This window comes from Ptychodera flava, chromosome 22, assembly GCF_041260155.1.
Source record: "Ptychodera flava strain L36383 chromosome 22, AS_Pfla_20210202, whole genome shotgun sequence".
Lineage (NCBI taxonomy): Eukaryota > Metazoa > Hemichordata > Enteropneusta > Ptychoderidae > Ptychodera > Ptychodera flava.
In genome coordinates, this window is record NC_091949.1 from 27,280,364 (window position 1) to 27,298,172 (window position 17,809).

At 37.4% G+C, this 17,809-nt stretch overlaps 1 long non-coding RNA gene across 1 annotated transcript; it reads right to left on the reverse strand.

Moving 5' to 3' along the window:
* On the reverse strand, positions 1–8,494 carry LOC139123097 (uncharacterized). The gene is made up of 3 exons (XR_011549578.1): positions 8,217–8,494; positions 4,684–4,741; positions 1–1,657 (listed from the first exon to the last, which is right to left on the reverse strand). It is a non-coding gene; the product is annotated as an uncharacterized lncRNA (long non-coding RNA).
* Between the last annotated feature and the right edge of the window lie 9,315 nt (positions 8,495–17,809).

The following is a 17,809-nucleotide window of genomic DNA, read 5'->3' on the forward strand; positions in this document are numbered from 1 at the left end:
TAACGTTATATGTGAGTTTATTTACAGCTTTGAAAAGCAGTGAACCTTCTTTTCAATCGTAACTGCAAATTGGGTACAACACATAATGACATCATCTGTTGCTTGTCAGTTTCTGAAGTTTCTATAATATTCTTAATTACGTCGCTCAAAAATATATAAATTGTTGACATTTGTCACCCATAAGGTATAATACATTTCCTGTAACTGGCGCTGAGAAAATCTTTAAAATATATCGTATCTTATGATTTTAAGATAAAATCTTGTAAATCTAAGAATTTTCGACTAATCGTTTGCAATACGACTCATAATTTTTAGTGTTTGCTTTGCTTATTTTGTTTCATATGAGACATTTTCAAAGCCAGAGAAAGAGCCATAGGAAAGTACATCGGTTTTCATACCACTCGTGCTTTTTATCACAAATATCAGTCGTTGCTCTGTGATAAAGCAATCTTGATTGTTCAAAGACTTCATCAGTTTGCAGTGTATGCTGCAAATACGGTCGACAGTACAATGGTGATCAGTACATTGCCGACCTTCGTTTCCGAAGGACGAAACGGCATATGAATTAAAATAAGCAAATCACAGAATATGAGACAACTGTGTGACTTCCTAAAACTCCAAGGTCCTGGCATTTTCAAATTGCTGCATAACCGAACATCAACGCAGTCGCATCGTGTAGTAAACTGATTGAGTATTTTAAGACAGAAATGGAAATAACACATCCCTAACTTGAATCAGCTACTCTCTGGTTTACTCGCATGTACAAATGTCTATGCTAAAGGAATCTTATTCTGTGGACGAACAGAAGTAGCGTAAGGCAAATGTTACAAGCAAATTTCTGCATCATTGAGTAGATCGAACTCGTTAGACGGATCATGTACGGTGTCAATGAAGACATGCCTCGGGGATTTAAGTTAACACAGCGAAAGATAAACCGTTGCATGCAAAATTAGGTCGAAAAAATGAAGTTTTCGTAAATCCTTGATGATGATATGTTTCGTGAGTTTCTGATTAATTACTAAAGGTGCTTATTACATTGAAGTTTTTTCCCCTCCGTCTAGCCAAGTTTTGCACTTATCATGAAAAAAAAATCGATTTTCAAAATGACACTGTTAGAAATGTCTTTGACGTTGTCGCCAACTGCACGTAGGTTGCAGACTTCACAAACCTACACAAAGAAAGTTCGAAGCTGGGGATGTCGTCGCACGGTACCCGTATCAAACGCTCGAGTGTTCACGAATTATCCGCAGCACTGGCAGGCCTGCATACAACGTGCGCCAATGTCACACTTCAAGAACATGGCGCTGCAGCAGCGACACCCCCGTCTCTTCTGAGCTTTCTTGTTACGGGTCATGAGATCAGCTGGAAACAGCCTGAAATTCCCCAATTCATTCGTGGTAAACTGTCCCCGTTCGCCCTCTCTGTCTTCCAAGGACGATAAGTCGCCGGGCCCGTGTTTCGTTACAGCCTCTTCGTCGACTTCGTTTGAGTCCGAATACGGCATCAACATGACGGAGGGCTGTTCGTCGGGAAACGCTTGCGATGAGTCGAGGACGAAAAGTGCTACCATTTGGCAGGCAATAATCGTTGTCATGAGAACGAGATGTTGCATGTTTTGTGTTGGGTTTGATTGGAGGCCAGTATACGATGATCGTACCTGAAAAGAAACGTAGAAGTCAGAGGAGAAACATGAATACGACAGGAGTTGATTTACAGCTTGTTTATATCAACACCCTTAGAGTGAGATGGTCTACTTTAGTCAAATTATAAATTCCAGGCTACTCATTTGCACATGTTCCAAAAGACAGTGTGTTTCGAACAATTAAGTTTTTCACAAGAAAATTAAATAAGACTGCTTGAATTGAGAAGAAAGAAAATGCATTTGATGAAGATCTTCAATTTCTATTAGAAACCAGGTGAAAAACTTCCATAGTTCTGTGTACGATTTAGCCATTTCGGAAGATTCTTTTGAAACAAAAAGTGTCACAAACTGTATCACTTTTTTAGAAGTGCAACATAAACACATATACACATGAGGTGGTCTTAAATGTACACAATCGTAAATACATGCGATGAAATAATTTCATATTCGAAGAAGACTTTGAAATAATCAAAACAAGCAAAAAGCAAGTAGCCCTATCAATAACACTTTTCTTGAAAATCATGTGACATGGAAATACTGTTCTGCAAAAGTTACTTTCGATTCAGTTCCGTTTTTTTTAAAATATCTATCTAAATCTATGTTGATAAATGCTAAGGTGTTTGTCTCAGTTGCAATACATGTGAGCGTAAGCAATACCATTCGGTTATCGCCCGGAAATACTCGTTTTTCGCTTGAGATCCCCTGGGCAATCGGCTTGCAGCTACACATCAAAGATATCGTGTAAACCTGCTCTTCATAACGCTTCATAACGCTGGAATTGCAGAAAGCATTCCTTACGTATTCAGTGTAGAACATCTTCCTTCTGAAGACGTTAATGAAAGGCCATGTTTTCGAAATTTGCTTGAGGCTTCAAGAATAAGGAAACACTTTGAGATTTCAAAAAGGATCCAGCCTTGTCAACATTGATCACTGCCAATAAAAGATAAACCCAATAACTCTGCCGACTCAAGCAGATAAACGAAATATCGGACTTTATTATTTGCCGTTCGGAGGAATTATCGATAAAACTCTGCCTCTTGTAACACTTGGTCCCTGTGTTGCATTTCCCCGGGACAAACATGGCATTCAATCAAGCGTGCTTTATTATAGATGAAAGTCAGAGGCTCGGAGAAATTTCGGGTCACGAGAAGACTTTATTTGAGTGGCTTCACGTCTTTTGTACCTCCAGAAAGATGTGTCAAAAATTTGCATTAAAACGTGAGATTGATACTTGATTTTGTTAGCATGGAGTGTTAGCATATTTCGTTTCCAACATATTGAAGTTTGAAAGTTGAGAAGTCGTCAGTTGAAACCTGAAAAATCATGTGTTTTTTATCTATACCCGATGCGGCAGAACAATGTTATCAGGATCAACTAAGAATTATAAAATCAGAAGCAAATCAGAAAGATCGATCTACTTGTAAATAGGTCTTCTAAAATTGCGATAGTGCCCAACGACATACATACATACATACATACATACATACATACATACATACATACATACATACATACATACATACATACATACATACATACATACATACATACATACATACATACATACATACATACATACATACATAACAATATACGTTAATATATATATATATATATATATATATATATATTAACGTATATTGTTATGTATGTATGTATGTATGTATGTATGTATGTATGTATGTATGTATGTATGTATGTATGTATGTATGTATGTATGTATGTATGTATGTATGTATGTATGTATGTATGTATGTATGTATGTATGTATGTATGTATGTATGTATGTATGTATGTATGTATGTATGTATGTATGTATGTATGTATGTATGTATGCGTGTATGTGCATATCTATCTATCTATCTATCTATCTATCTATCTATCTATCTATCTATCTATCTATCTATCTATCTATCTATCTATTTATCTATGCTCATTTATGACTTTGTTTTTTATCCGCATGTGTATTATGCGTGCTTGCGTGCATTTGCCCGTATTTGGAGCTTGCACGGTGTTTTGCACACCTGCTTTATGGAGTTTGCAGTACATTAAACTTGAGAAATCAAATTGAAAAGTAACATGCTTATGACAAAAGTTATTCATAAGAAATACCTATCATGCAAGTGAAAATAATGAATTACGTTTAACGTTAAACGTTCATTTGGCAAATACATGAGCTATCCTTATCAGTTGATATTGACGGCCATTTTCCTTTATTCATACATAGGAAAGAAACAATATTAACGATTTCATCCCTTGTATACTTAATCGGTTGACTGATTTTTTTCCCATTCTTAAATTATAAGTATGGTAATGACACGTAAAATTATATTTTTTACCATAAAAAAGCTCGTAGAGAGATGATGCATCCGAGATTGGTATTTTAGCTTTCCAAAGAGCAAATACTGCGGAAATGCAATCAACTATACAGATGCTGTGAAAAATATATGAGTATATCTACAATATTTTACATAAGATGATATCTAAAATGTGTTCATGGATTGGTTTGATAGATACCAAACGTGTTTTTCACAGTGTCAGCAGGTTTGGTCTCAAAATAAATCGTTGTTGCTCATGCTTAAAAAGTTTTACTCTAACATTTACGATTATTTTTAATGCAAACAGTAGAACACGTTTGCCAGTCTTCAATCTAATCGAAGCTCTGAACTTCTCAATAGGAACAAGATCTAGTGATAAGCCAATCAACTTATCTTAATCCGCCTATCTATGTTTATTTGTAAAACGAAACTGAAATACCAGCATAACGAAATGTATAAGTACTCAGCCTTCCAAAGAGGAGGACCGGGAATATGATAAAATCATTCCTTAGGAATCTTAGAGTAGACACTTTGATTATTGCCTTTGCAGTTCCATCCTTGATGTTCTGTCAATCCAATGTACTTAGGTTTTGCATGTCAAATATTACTAAATTATCCACCATCCGTCGACCGCGTCGGTGTCTAGGTGGTTGAAACCAGGATCTAATATACAGATTGAATTAATCAACATATCAACTATTTGCAAATGGTTCTCTGTCTTACCTTCTCAACGAATGTCTTCTCTGTACAGTCGAACTTGTAATCTTCCGCTGCCTCTGCCCTACGAGTATGAAAGTAGTTTGAGAATCAAAAATTCTGAAAAATTTCGGCAGCGGTAGTGCAACCTCTTGAGAAAACCTAGAACCTCTTCGCTGTCGCGTTGCATGTAGGAAATCTCGCCCAAATGTCAATTAGAAACTGCGAACAGACACTTATATAAGTTCAAAGATGTCGTAAAACCAGTAAGAATGAGTGGTGCCAATCGATTTATGCAAATATGTTTTCTTATTGATATGTTGATCCGCGAACGTCTGGGATAAAGAGTGACGCATTAGTTGCCAGGCCCTAAATCCAAGTAAATTTCTTTAATGCGGTCGTATGAATACGAAGTATGTCGACGATACATTTTCGTCTTCGAACGCTAGCTAAGTAACATATAAAGAAAAGTTTTCTATAAGATTGCGTCTACATGGTTTTGGCAGAGATTAGACAAAATTACTATTGAATTGGAAGAGTGTAGAAATATTTATTGTATGAAGTTCTTAAAATTGCATTTAGCATTGTTGGTACTATAAGGGTGCATACTAAACTCATACAAAATTTCATTTACTGAAATTGTCTTCAGTGACATTTGAAGAGACGAGGCGAGGCGATCAGTCCACCAACTTCATGTAAGTGATGACATGACAGAGTGGAGTAAAGCGCAGTAGGTTCTTGAAAATTCCGAGTGTGTATTCAAATCGATGGGAAAGGTCGGCATAAGTTTAATTCATCTGACAAACTCAAGCTATCTCATTTAATCAAATGAATGAACAGTGAACAGCTATTAAAAACAAACAAAGCAAAATTGCCAGCCAATGAAGTGAATTCGTTGAGCAGCTGATTAAGTTAGGAGCATTGCTATTGGCTCCTGGCTGTAAGCGTCATACTTATCTCAATTGAAATTAGTCATGTGGTCACATACGATCACTGTATCTTTTATTTTCGCGTATTTGATGTATGTAGCAACGATAATGGGCCATGTGGTAACATCATGTTTTGTAGAAGCGGATATGCTATTCGAAAAAAAACGCGTTTAAGGATTAACAAAAATTGCAACGTTTACAAACGTGCATTCAGTGTCAATGCCTGCTTTAAATGAATATAATTGCCTGGTCAATGCACTGGCCACACAGCCTAGATTGAATGTTCAAAGCGTTTGACGGCATTCTTCAGTGTATCGTGGGTGGGGTTCGTGTAAGCCTAGGAAGGTTCAAGATTGCGTGACGCATAATCTCGCAGGTTGAACAAACCTGACATGTCTTTAAAATGTCACTTTTCGATACATCTCTTATCAATGTAAGGCCTTGAATTAAGTGTAAATCGTCGCTTTTAGCCATATCATACTTTTAGATGGTGATTTTTTCCCGAAAGGTCGTGGGGAAGCTTATCGACTGATTGGCACGTTTCTCTATCTAATGTTCACTAATAGGCTCGGCGCTACGACTAGGTGAAAATCATATTCAACATTGTATTCCACTTTTTATGCTTCTGGCAACACCATGTAATCTAAGATTTTAATTCCTGTCATCACTCAAGCGAGTCCACTTCATTCCGCAATTATCGTAGATTGTCGTTAGAAGTCGCGAAATATCCATTATCCTAAACCTACATACCACAAATCCGACCTAATCCTCCCCGCCTACAAGATACATTTTTCCAGTTTTTTGATGATTTAACCTCTCACATTTTTATGACAATGTTCAAACTTGGCGTGAAAACATTTATAACATCCTTGTCGAGTTAGATTTAAAGCTTAACGGAGCATAATCGAGGTCAAAAATAAAAGACTATAAGCCCTTTTATATTTCTCGTTCTTAAGTTTTCGACGCAAATTAAACAGTGATAGTGGGTGTTGAGAACTGAGTACAACATCCGAGAGGTCAGTATGGCATACTTTTCAATGCTTTCAGACTATTACGAAGAGTGGAAATAAAAGTTCTTTTCAGAAACGGGTTTGCGCTACCTGTCTTAAAGATATGTCACTTTGAGACGAAACACTTTTGAGTTGTTGATGGAGTAGAGTAAAATGACAAACAGAAGCAAAAACATTCGTTTTAGGGCGATTTTCAACACCATGCTTCCCGAAGATTTGTCTTGGAAGTGAACATGGTATTTCTGTTACCGAAAGTTCAATCTTTTGCTCACAATATGCAATTTGAAGCATTGTATAATCTAAAATACTTTACAGAAAGTTGTCAATATAAAGCGGAGAGTAGGTTTTTTCCAGTATCGATAATTCCTGTTCAAGTCTTCTAGCCTCTGGAAAAGCTTTCTGTATAGGCACCGTGTTCTACACTGATTGTATGTACGCAGTGATAAGCACAGACCACGCCGACATACGTTGCCGCTTCCGTTATTATCGAGTTTTCTAAGTTTCCGCAAATCTATGAGCCAGACTTCATAAAAAAGGAACTCACTGAAAAATGATGCACAGGATAATTTCGACTCACTTAAAACTTTAATCGCTGTGAATAAATATAGTAATATGTTTTCGGTTGAGGATTGGAGTAGTACACGTGCTGGGCAATATGGCACGATAAAATATTCTTCAAATTATAGCAGAGATATTAATAAATGATATTAAAGTTCTTTTAGGTTGTATATTTTTCAATGTCGCATAGAAAGGCGCATTAAGTATGATCGTGATATGATTCATGACTTATTATTTCCCGGTTCATGGGAATGATGGTGTACTGGGTAATCATCGTTTAGACTGCTTTAAATATTTATGATGCACCGTCAAATTACTGCGCATTGGAAGCTCAGGTGCCGAGCTCGTCAAAGCCAACTGTATGATATCTATGAAGCACTGCATCGGACTGAACTAGTAATACTGATATCGGCTATCATTACTTATTCCTGATCGAAAGCTGTCTTATCGCCTTGACGTCAAACTCCTTACAAATGATACAGAAGGATGATAAATAGCTTTATTCCATTCATCCAATGTCGAAGAATGTTCAGAAATATTTCGTAAGAGTTGAAATATACATCGAATCTGGAACTCAGACTACCCCGTCTCTCTGACTGTTCGAAAGAAATGGTACACAAAAGCTATTTTCTATTATCGCGTATCCATTTCATTCGATACTTATCTATGTCGACTCACTATCCACCCGTTGTTCTCGACCGATGGGAGAACATCTTTAAGAGCAGAAGAGTAAAGTGAAGATTGCAGACTTTTGACGGACATTAAACAAAACAGACGATTAATTGAGCTCTAACAGAGAAATATCTTAGAACAGAATGGCGTTGCACGACGATTTTTCGGAAGACAATTATCAGGCGAATAGAGATTTCTAGTAGACTTATCGAAAAGTAAGTGTAAGGGCTGATGTAATACGATTAGACGTTGCAAGATCAATGATAGACGTCAAGTATTTTTTTCTTGTCAACTAGTGCTCGAAGGCTTCTGAAGCTTGCCAATGTCACACAATATAAAACTGAGAAGCTAATATAAGACACTGGGAAGAGATTTGAATTTTGTGTCTTACCTTGATTCTGTTCCGCTAAGCGATGACTGTCGAAAACAGCATGGAAAGTTTCTGTGTGGCTAGTTGTTGCTGACCCTTACTATCCTTCCATCCGAGTCACAATGCACTTGTCGCTGTCAGGTAAAGTCCTTAAATCCTATTACCACGATGCCTCCTTCGTTAGCTGAATACCCGATTTGTTCTTTTAACCCAAACACTGGTCTTTAGGGTATTACTTTGCTATTAATGGGAAAAGGCCGCCGTTGGGGTTGTCATCACACGGTTTGATCGGACCCACTGGCTACAAACGTGGGTTTCATATATGTTTCTGCGTGCGTTTTTGCCAGTCATCGACCATTTTCAATCAGGGTACGTGGCGAGAATCAATCAGAGGGCTATGGCAATAGTCCAACCCACGACTCTCCGCCTTTCTATCACTGAAATCAAATCGCATCAAACTAAACCTTTTAACCCAGGAAGCTGAAAACATTGGTTTCCATTATCTATCAAAATCTTGATTTCGGGAATTCTTCTTCAGCTATCCCTTATCAAAATTTTAACGAGCTAGCAAATGTGCACGGTAACGTGGTATCTTTCCCTCCTTTCTTTATTTAATTATTTCTATAAACCAAGAAATATATAATTCACTTTGTGATATTACCGATTTCTCATCAAACATTGAAGATACCAGCATCTTAAAACATACAAAAATTGTAAATATGTTCCCGGAAGCAGCGCAGAAAAACTAGTCTCTAATCACATTTATATTACCAAAAAAGCTATAAAATAACAACTGTTGTCCCTCTAAATTGAAGATTAAACTGTCGGAAATGGAACGAGTCAAATTATGTGGTTTATTGTAGGATTACTTTAATGATATTTTACAACTACTTATCGCGTACACCATGTCTTCATTTCGTCTCGTGAGATTTGACCGCCAATGGCTTGTTCGGTTGGGTGGCTGACGGAATGCGAAGTGGAACGCACCTAGTTAAACATTCATTTCAGCCGGAGTGATACCCCCGCCGGATACACTTCAAGGCGTTGCAATGATGTCAAGATGGGTTCAAACTTGTTCACAGTGAGTCGGCGGGATCAGTGATTATACTTTGGACATTTACGTCGTGGTTTCTCTCCAAACTGAGAGACTCGCTACGTGCAGGGCACACACGTAAACTGCAAAAGTTGAATGAGTCAGAGTAATGCGCCAATTGAATCTGCACATGTCAGTTGGTTTCACTCTTTGCGTCATACAATACGTGCTGCGTGCAGGGCACTTACGTAAACCGCACTGCAAAAAAATTAATGCAATGTCGTGACGTCAGAGTAATGCGCCAATTGAATCTGCACAAGTCAGCTGGTTTCATTCTCTGCGCCATATAATACTCGTGATTCAAGTTAAATTGTTCATGATGCGTGGAAATTTTGATTAGGACCATTTAAATGGTGAAATACAGCATAGAGAAAATGGGATAGCGAAAACTCTAATGTAATCATACAAAATTTTTCAGTATAAATAATTGGCTTGTAGGTCCTTACGTATCCGCCATTTCTTGTTTTGCACGTTGCAAGAGTGTTGTTTAAATTTAAAGCTTTTGTCATAATCTTCCAAATTGGCGCGAAGAAAATTTTATACCCGGATTCTCCACCATGTCGTAACTTGGAAAGAAGTTGGAACTGACGACGGGTGATGATGTAGAACTTGAACTTGTTTATTGAACACAGAACCGTGGCTAGGCCTCACGGCCCAGCCACTGATACATCAGTCTGTGAGTCTGCCCGTGCCTGAGTTAGTTTGTCCTTTCTGCGTGAGTGAGTCGGCCCGAGAGTCATGTTTCGGTCACTCCACAAAGGAGTGACCGTGGTCCTGTCTATCTGAGTTAGTTTTTGAGTGAATGTATCTACCTATTGGTTAGTCAGTCCATTTATATAGGATCTTTCTTATGTCAGATACCGACGCCATAAAAAATACAATAAAATGACATACATTACCGACAATGGAAAAGATACAAAAGTACAGATCATCACTTGCCCGTGTGTGGCATGCTACAATTCTTTGTTTCAAATCTACGCCATAGAGTAAATTAAAATGATAATAACAGCTCAATATTACGAATGGTTGATATACAATAAAACATGGAAGTTTGTACGCAGAGTACCTCCATGAGGGATAAGCTAGTCTTGGGGAATTTTTATATGTGTAAACGAGTTAGATACCGTGCTTTTATTTTGTGACACCAGTATTGTTAGAGTACAAATCGAGAGGAATTGCGTGGGATTTACTGTGTCCAAGGAAGCTAATGTATCGTGAGCATGAAACATTAATTTTCTTTGCGCCAATTTGGAAGATGATGACAATATGTAAGGTACAGCTAAATTTCACGCCCATTAAACGTTAGCCAAGGGTAGGACTTGACCTTCAAATCTAATCAAACTCATCCACTCTTCGATTTCGTATAATTGTAGAGAACTTGTGTACAGAATAATTTTCCAGTGTTCGAACGGGGGCGTTGAGAACGTGAGGAGAGCATAAATTTTGATCGATAGCAAAAACAAATCTTAACTTCTTTAAAATCCATCAACAAATCTCATCTACGATGTGAACTAGTCACTTCCCAAACCTAACTACTTTGACCAATAATGTATATAGCTTCACTGATACGAATAAAGAGACATTTTCTTCTAGTAGAAAGTTTCTTCATTGAATACGGAGGCGACTTTGTATGGACAAACGTCCGTACTTGTGTGGGCGGGTGATGTTCGTTGATGTTCCCTGTGCTAATCAGTCTGTTCTAAACGTTGTAATCTAACGCTTGATCTAACTTAAATTAAGTAAAAGAAAGCAGCCTCTGCCGAATGGATGGGATGATTTGAGTATTTCAAGAAAACTGTGCATTTCCTGAAACTTTTCGAGCAGTGTTTAAAAGAAAGTCAGAATTGATGACAAACAGTTAAAGGGAAAGTAGCTGTAATTGATGACGTTTTGTTTTGTATATCAATTACAAGTCCTTGTACTTCTCCCCAAAACATGATGAAGCACGAACACAATGTCTGTGTTGTGTAAGATGCACTCTTATTGCACATATTTGAATTCTAGTCTGCACCGGAGTGTTCAGTCTGAGTTGACAAGTTCACCGCTGTGTGCCTCAACACGTCTTGGGGAGTAGAGCAAGAAACTATAGTTTGCATTAGAAATAGTAAAAGAATCATCAAAAGTTACAGTGCATTATTGGAAAGCGAGGTACCATATGTACGGTGGGGCACTTTCGCTTTTAACTACTTAGCGTTATAATATCTATATATGTTAGAGAAATATCTATATTTACATTATTTCATATTTTTTATTTATTATTTAGAGGAGGACTATGAGAATTAAAGTTATACAAGCTACCGATTATCGTTACAATTTTTCGTTAATAGAAATAAAAAAATGAATATTGAAGTTCATAGACGAATAATCGTGAGCTTGAGTGTTTGGATCGCGTGTCAAAAAGGAGAAACCATTTAAAGGTCTGAATATGGACGTAGCATACGTATTCTTTCTTTTGAGTTTCGTTTCCCTTTAAGGGATGCGTGAAAATCCAGCCGCGCAGCTTCCATTTCCTTGCGATAGGTCCTTGGCCCAGCGCAAAATTCCAATTATCCGTGCAGTTTGCGGGCGAGAGGCTGTTCATTGAGAATATGGCTATCGGGAATCGACTAAGTGGGCGACTTGGTGGAATATAAGACAGGTGTACGGTGAATGAGTAGTACAAAACCTCGACCAAATCGTAACTTCAGGCAAGGGTATAGCTCTTACAGAAAAAGAAGAAAAGGAATGACAACGTATCATTGAGATAATACTCAACTGTTAGATTCAGCGATTTAAATTCAACGGAAAAATTACCAATTGATATTAACTTGAACATGCCGCCCAGTAAACAATAGTTGGCAATTTCGTTCCATTATAGATACTGCATACTAAATTGGTGTGGTGGGAACGTAATGATAATTTATCAACGGAGGCGGAATATGACTGTGGTAGCCCAGTGGCACTTACTTGAGCTTGCCTATGCCTTCCAATTCAAGGTTTAAACACAAACTATGAACACTGAATTTAACTGTTTTCCAATCTAGATCAGTCTTGCTGCATCACAAAGTTATTGAATGGGCACTTGGGATTATGCGAAGGGACCTGTGTAACTCTGCGGAATGAGTTTGTTCCCCGTTCACTTTGTGATGTTTCAGATATAATCGTGTATTTGCGACCGATGGTCTCCCTTCGATGTACCATGGAGGTAGCACACTAACCAAATGCTTGTACTTGCAATTTACATCGCAATCCTTGGCCACTTATGATGATTAAATCGATGGTCAACATCCCACCATATACCATCACAGCGTTAAATCAATAAATCAACACCACGTGATATAACGATAAATAACCACATGAGTGCATTTTCATTGGAAAAATCACTGATCAAAAAGGGAGCAGGAAGCAGAGCACGTTTATTTCCCAGGCTTCTCAGTCATGTCTCCTGTGTTGCGGTAGACTACCGTTACAGTTTGTGTTTCCATGAGTGTCAACGGGGCATTGGTGTTTGTACTTAGTCTCGGCAAAATAGAGTTAAAATCCGGGTATGGTATGGGGTCAAATGTCACACATATTATTATATAGAAAAAAGGAGACTTGCTCCTTTCAGACATTATAGATTTAAATGTTCACAAATGGACATTAAGTTTGCAGTCCTTTATTCTGCACACTATTTCCCCATCTTTCCAGACTGAAGGGGCACTTGAGAATATGTAACTGGTGGTGAAATATATATTCTGCAAATTCGACGAGATGAAGCCAAAAACTCGATGTTATTATTAGCAAGCGAAAACCCTGCGATATCCTCTGTATGCAAATGACATCCTGTCGGGACTTCTTCACTGATATTGAGCAGTAATTCGAAACGCTCTCTTTACCTTTTAGAATCAAAAAAGTAGGCACGTCCAAAAATCACTACTTATAAAGTGATGAACTAAATTGTATTAAGCTGTCAAATATATGCATCTTGCGTTTAATAGAACTTGGACCTGCTGATTAAATGACGCCGGCAAGACGAAAACAACGGTTCTGCTTGATGCCAACAACAGCTTTATTAACATAAGCGCACAGGTCAAGGGCCATATGTTGATTAGATTTGTCAATATCGAGCGCCATTCGATTTTTTTTAATTGTCGAACTATGAACAGATACGTATTGGTGGGATTGTGCTTTCCCCGTTTAAGATTTCTGAACTCATCAAATTCAGGAAATTCTTGATATATTTGTTAGTCAACCCTCTATAAATACAGGTAATCCGTAAACTTTTGCGACTCGTATAGAAAGTTCATACGTTCATTTGTCTTCGAGGGTACACTGACTGACAGCTTCTCTTCCAAGGAATAATTTACACAGTTAAATGGTAAGACTAAAGTACTCAGCAGGATTAACTTTGTCTCTCTACTCGACTCAATCTGGAAGTGTCTGTACTTCCTATTAAATAAAACTGTCGAGTGACTCAGCAAAAATATAGTTTTAAGTTCATGTGAACTGACATGTTCAAGACTACGATCGACATACGTGCGTAGAATCAAATATAACTTAATGTACCCCTGGCAATTTTTCTGTGACGAACTTTCAGTATTATAGGCAGTGACTTTCAAAGAAAATCAACAACAGAATCAAAAGGTTGTATCTTACCTTCGAAGGACTGAGCTCAGAATCACCACGCAGCGAATGACAGGCAAATGTCTGGTGTTTTTGCCACGTGGACATGAATATGACTGTTGAAGAAGCCTACAATTCACGAACGTTCGAATGATTGGCAGGTCTATAGATAGACATAAGTCACAGTTAAGCCACTAAAGTGTTCTACCTTGGAATTTTATAATTAACGAGTCATTATCATTGACAAAGGCGTCTTAAATTCGTAGTACTAGCACGAATCAACAATTGGAAGAATGCAATGCACGTGCTATAAAAATGCCGATCACGTGTGCATCCATGTGCATCCATTTGCGCCCATTCATTATCTCAGGCAAATTTGAACGACTTTAATCAAGGAATTAGGAAATGACCAATCCGCATCAATGCTGGCCATATCGACGAAAATCTTATTTGGAATTGATACTTCAATGTTCTCTGTGCAAGGTTTGCAGAAATCTATACACACAATATAACATAATCGTAATAACATGGTCACCAGTCAGCTTAATTGCATTGTATTTTAGGATAACAGCCATCGCGCTTGAACAAATTTGAAAAAAAGTTGATAAATAATGTGTACAATACTGTTCCCAATAAGGCAAGATCTTGTTGCATATGGTACTGGATTTGCGAAACAAGTCATTATGTCGGCCATTTTGTTTCGTGCTTGTTGCAAATCGAATTGAAGCTTATTCATAAACGTCGGTGCCTTCCCCGTACATAAAAAAATTTTAGTACAAAATTTACTGCCTCTTGACCATATTGGATGACAATGGACAACATTGTGTAGTAAAGATGTTATTGCCCTTGCTCCCGAACACAGTAGCAAACAAACAAATTATCCACAGTTATATAGGCCATATTGACTGCAAAATAAATTAACATTAGAATCCACACATCTATGTCGCTATGTGTATACCTTTTAAATTTGAATGTTTGATGCTAACTGTATACATTACAAAAGTTGTGAAAACGCATGAATAATACTTGGATACAATAGCCATATTTCCAGAAGCTGTAACATTTATGTTTTCACAATCATTGTTCTGTATCAATCGCAAGTACTTCTACTTACCAAAGCATGTTGTAACACTAACTATTTAGCATGTCAACACAGCGTCCATACATGTAAAGTGCTCTGTTTGAATTATATTTCGAATGAGAATTCACAAGTCGACAGCAAGAATGCAGTCTGCACATGAGATGGCAAGCTGAATATTGTGTATCTCATCATGCTTTGGAAAATGAAACAAGAAACTGTAGTGCGAAATGAGAAAGAGAGTTTAGTTACAATTTTTGCCTCAATATCTGATAACCCAGCCCGTCCTCATATAGGTTATATCAAGACCAATATTCCTTCATTCAGAAATGCAATTTTATGTGCTTACTTATTCATTGAGAATTCAAAATTTGATAGGTACCTCACGAAACAGGAGGCAAGATTTTGCGGTCTCGTAGTTGATGGCATTAATGGTGAATACTGATGGGACCAAAGCAGTAGGAAACATGTATATTTTGAAATACGAAAATATATATGCTTGTTTCGTTCACAGGAACTTATTTTCATCTTTTAACACCCAGTCACACTATGGAAACATAACGCTGACGATGGCAAACTAAAGAAGATGTAGCGTTATTCCAATCGGTACATAAATTCATCCAGCGAAAAAAAAACGGCGGTTAAATCGCCGGTCTGGATTCTATGGCACGTTGTTGCAAATTTTTGTCATGGCGGCGAGTTACTGAGCACGAAATTGTGTTATTACGGGAGAACAAGCAACCGCTAAATATACAATTCAGAAGGTATATGTATGCAACGTAAACAAAGCGGAGAAATAAGCAATGAATAAAACGAGATAGGGTAGAGTATTTAGGTTCGCAACCTTCATGGAAACAAAGTCTTATCTCTTGGAGAAAAAAACAATGAAAATTTAATGCAGAGAGCGATTATAACTTACATTATAATCATCAGTCATAAATATTTCAATTATTTATTTATGAAAGTGCGGATTTGATATACCGATTTTCTTGTTGTCAGAAACGATATACTGGAAATTTAGAAGATCAGTCCATTAGAGGAAAAAGCAGAGCTTCCTCAGGGTTAATAGTATATATTCGAATGGTTGGATAATGGCAATGTGAATGGGTGCTGGTGTGTGCTGAAGTAAAGCAAAACAAGCATAATGAGGATAGTCATAAGAACATAAAAAACGTCATCTGCTATGCGGGAATATCGAGTCATTACTGTTTATGATATTTATTATTCAGATTGTTGTATATAGATGATAATAGATCTCTACGAATAGATTCTTCAAATGACACATTGTTTGGTGAATAATGTTCTCAATATGCTATTTGAGTTGCATGTATCATGGTGTATGTCATCCCATGGTATTTGGAGCAAGCTGAGTAGCTTTTTTGATATAGCAAATGTGTGTATTTGTTTAAAGGGTGGGCGTCGTCGGAACTCTGCTTAAAGGTTGCCAGGGACCCGTACGACCGATGTAAACAATGTATCTAGGGTACGGTGGCGATTGATGAAAGTTAAAACATGTTTGTTGAAAATGAATATCGTAATATTTAAATGTTGGTGGTATGTTGACGTGATGCATATATATATCATGCTTTAATTACATTGTTTTTAAACAAGAAAGGCCCACACGCGCAGTTTCGACGACCATCCCGTTTAACTCAAAGGTATCCATTGAAAATACGCTGTTCTGGAGGTCGTAAACGTTCAAGTATGTTTTTAAACATTCTGAGACTTCTACTTTTTGTTAAAATGCATATATGTAATCGTGCTATGATACTCACATTTGTTTATGTATCGACGTGTAATCTCGTTAAAATGGAGGCGAGTCAGGAACGAGTCTTTGTTAACTCTCATTGTTAAACAACTTTGCTTTTGCAACTTTGCTTGCGAAGATCAATTTTTAAACCCGTAGACCCATTTTGGGATGGACGGTGGGTGGGGGATATGAACTTGTCGTGGCCTATATACGTTGTGCTAAAATCGGAACTTTATTTTTGTATGGCGGTCACGCGTTCTTTTTCTCTAATCATAAAACTTGAACGATGATCTCTGATTTTCATTATTCGTCATGGTTCAAAGTTTACCCGAAGGAAGTTAGGTTAAAAGTTCAAAAATTCATATACACCATGAGACGAATATAATGTACATCACGAGGCGACAGGACACGTTACAGAACTTTATAAAGACCTACACGGCAGGGACTTCACCCATCGATACTATACAGGAGTTGACTTGCTGGTACATATGTTCAAAATTATCATGTTTTAATAATATTCTTACGATGATGCAGTATCTCCTTTCAGCGAGCAAAGCGAGACAGAGGAGGCGACAAACAATACTTCTAACATCCGGGACATTACAGACTACCTCCCAGTGTGGATAGCACGTGTACCATAACAGTGGTGTGATTCCCACACATATTGTCTTGCAAGCCATTGAAGTACAGAGCTTGTCTCAAGACAGCCGAGCTAAACGACGTTATCTGGTCTTCCTAAATGTGTGAACACCGCTTGGCACACGTGGAGTTGTCAGTTCACTTGAAAACTATTTACGGAACTTTAAGGATACTTGTATATTTTAGTTAGTGCTCTATTTTTAAACGATTCCACGTTGGAATAAAAGAGAAAAGTACGTGCCAAAAGTCCAAAGGGTATTATCTAGTTACAGAAAGATTATGTGTCAATTTTATTACCCCTCTCTCAAAAGAACATAAATAACGATGACAGGAAAAACTTAAAACCGCCTAAAATTTTAATCCCGTGTCAAAAATTTGGAAAATTTATGTTCATGTTTTAGTTCTTTATAATAAACCATTACTCAATGTTCATAAGCTTTTTCGTAAACTGTAGATATTTACCTAATTAC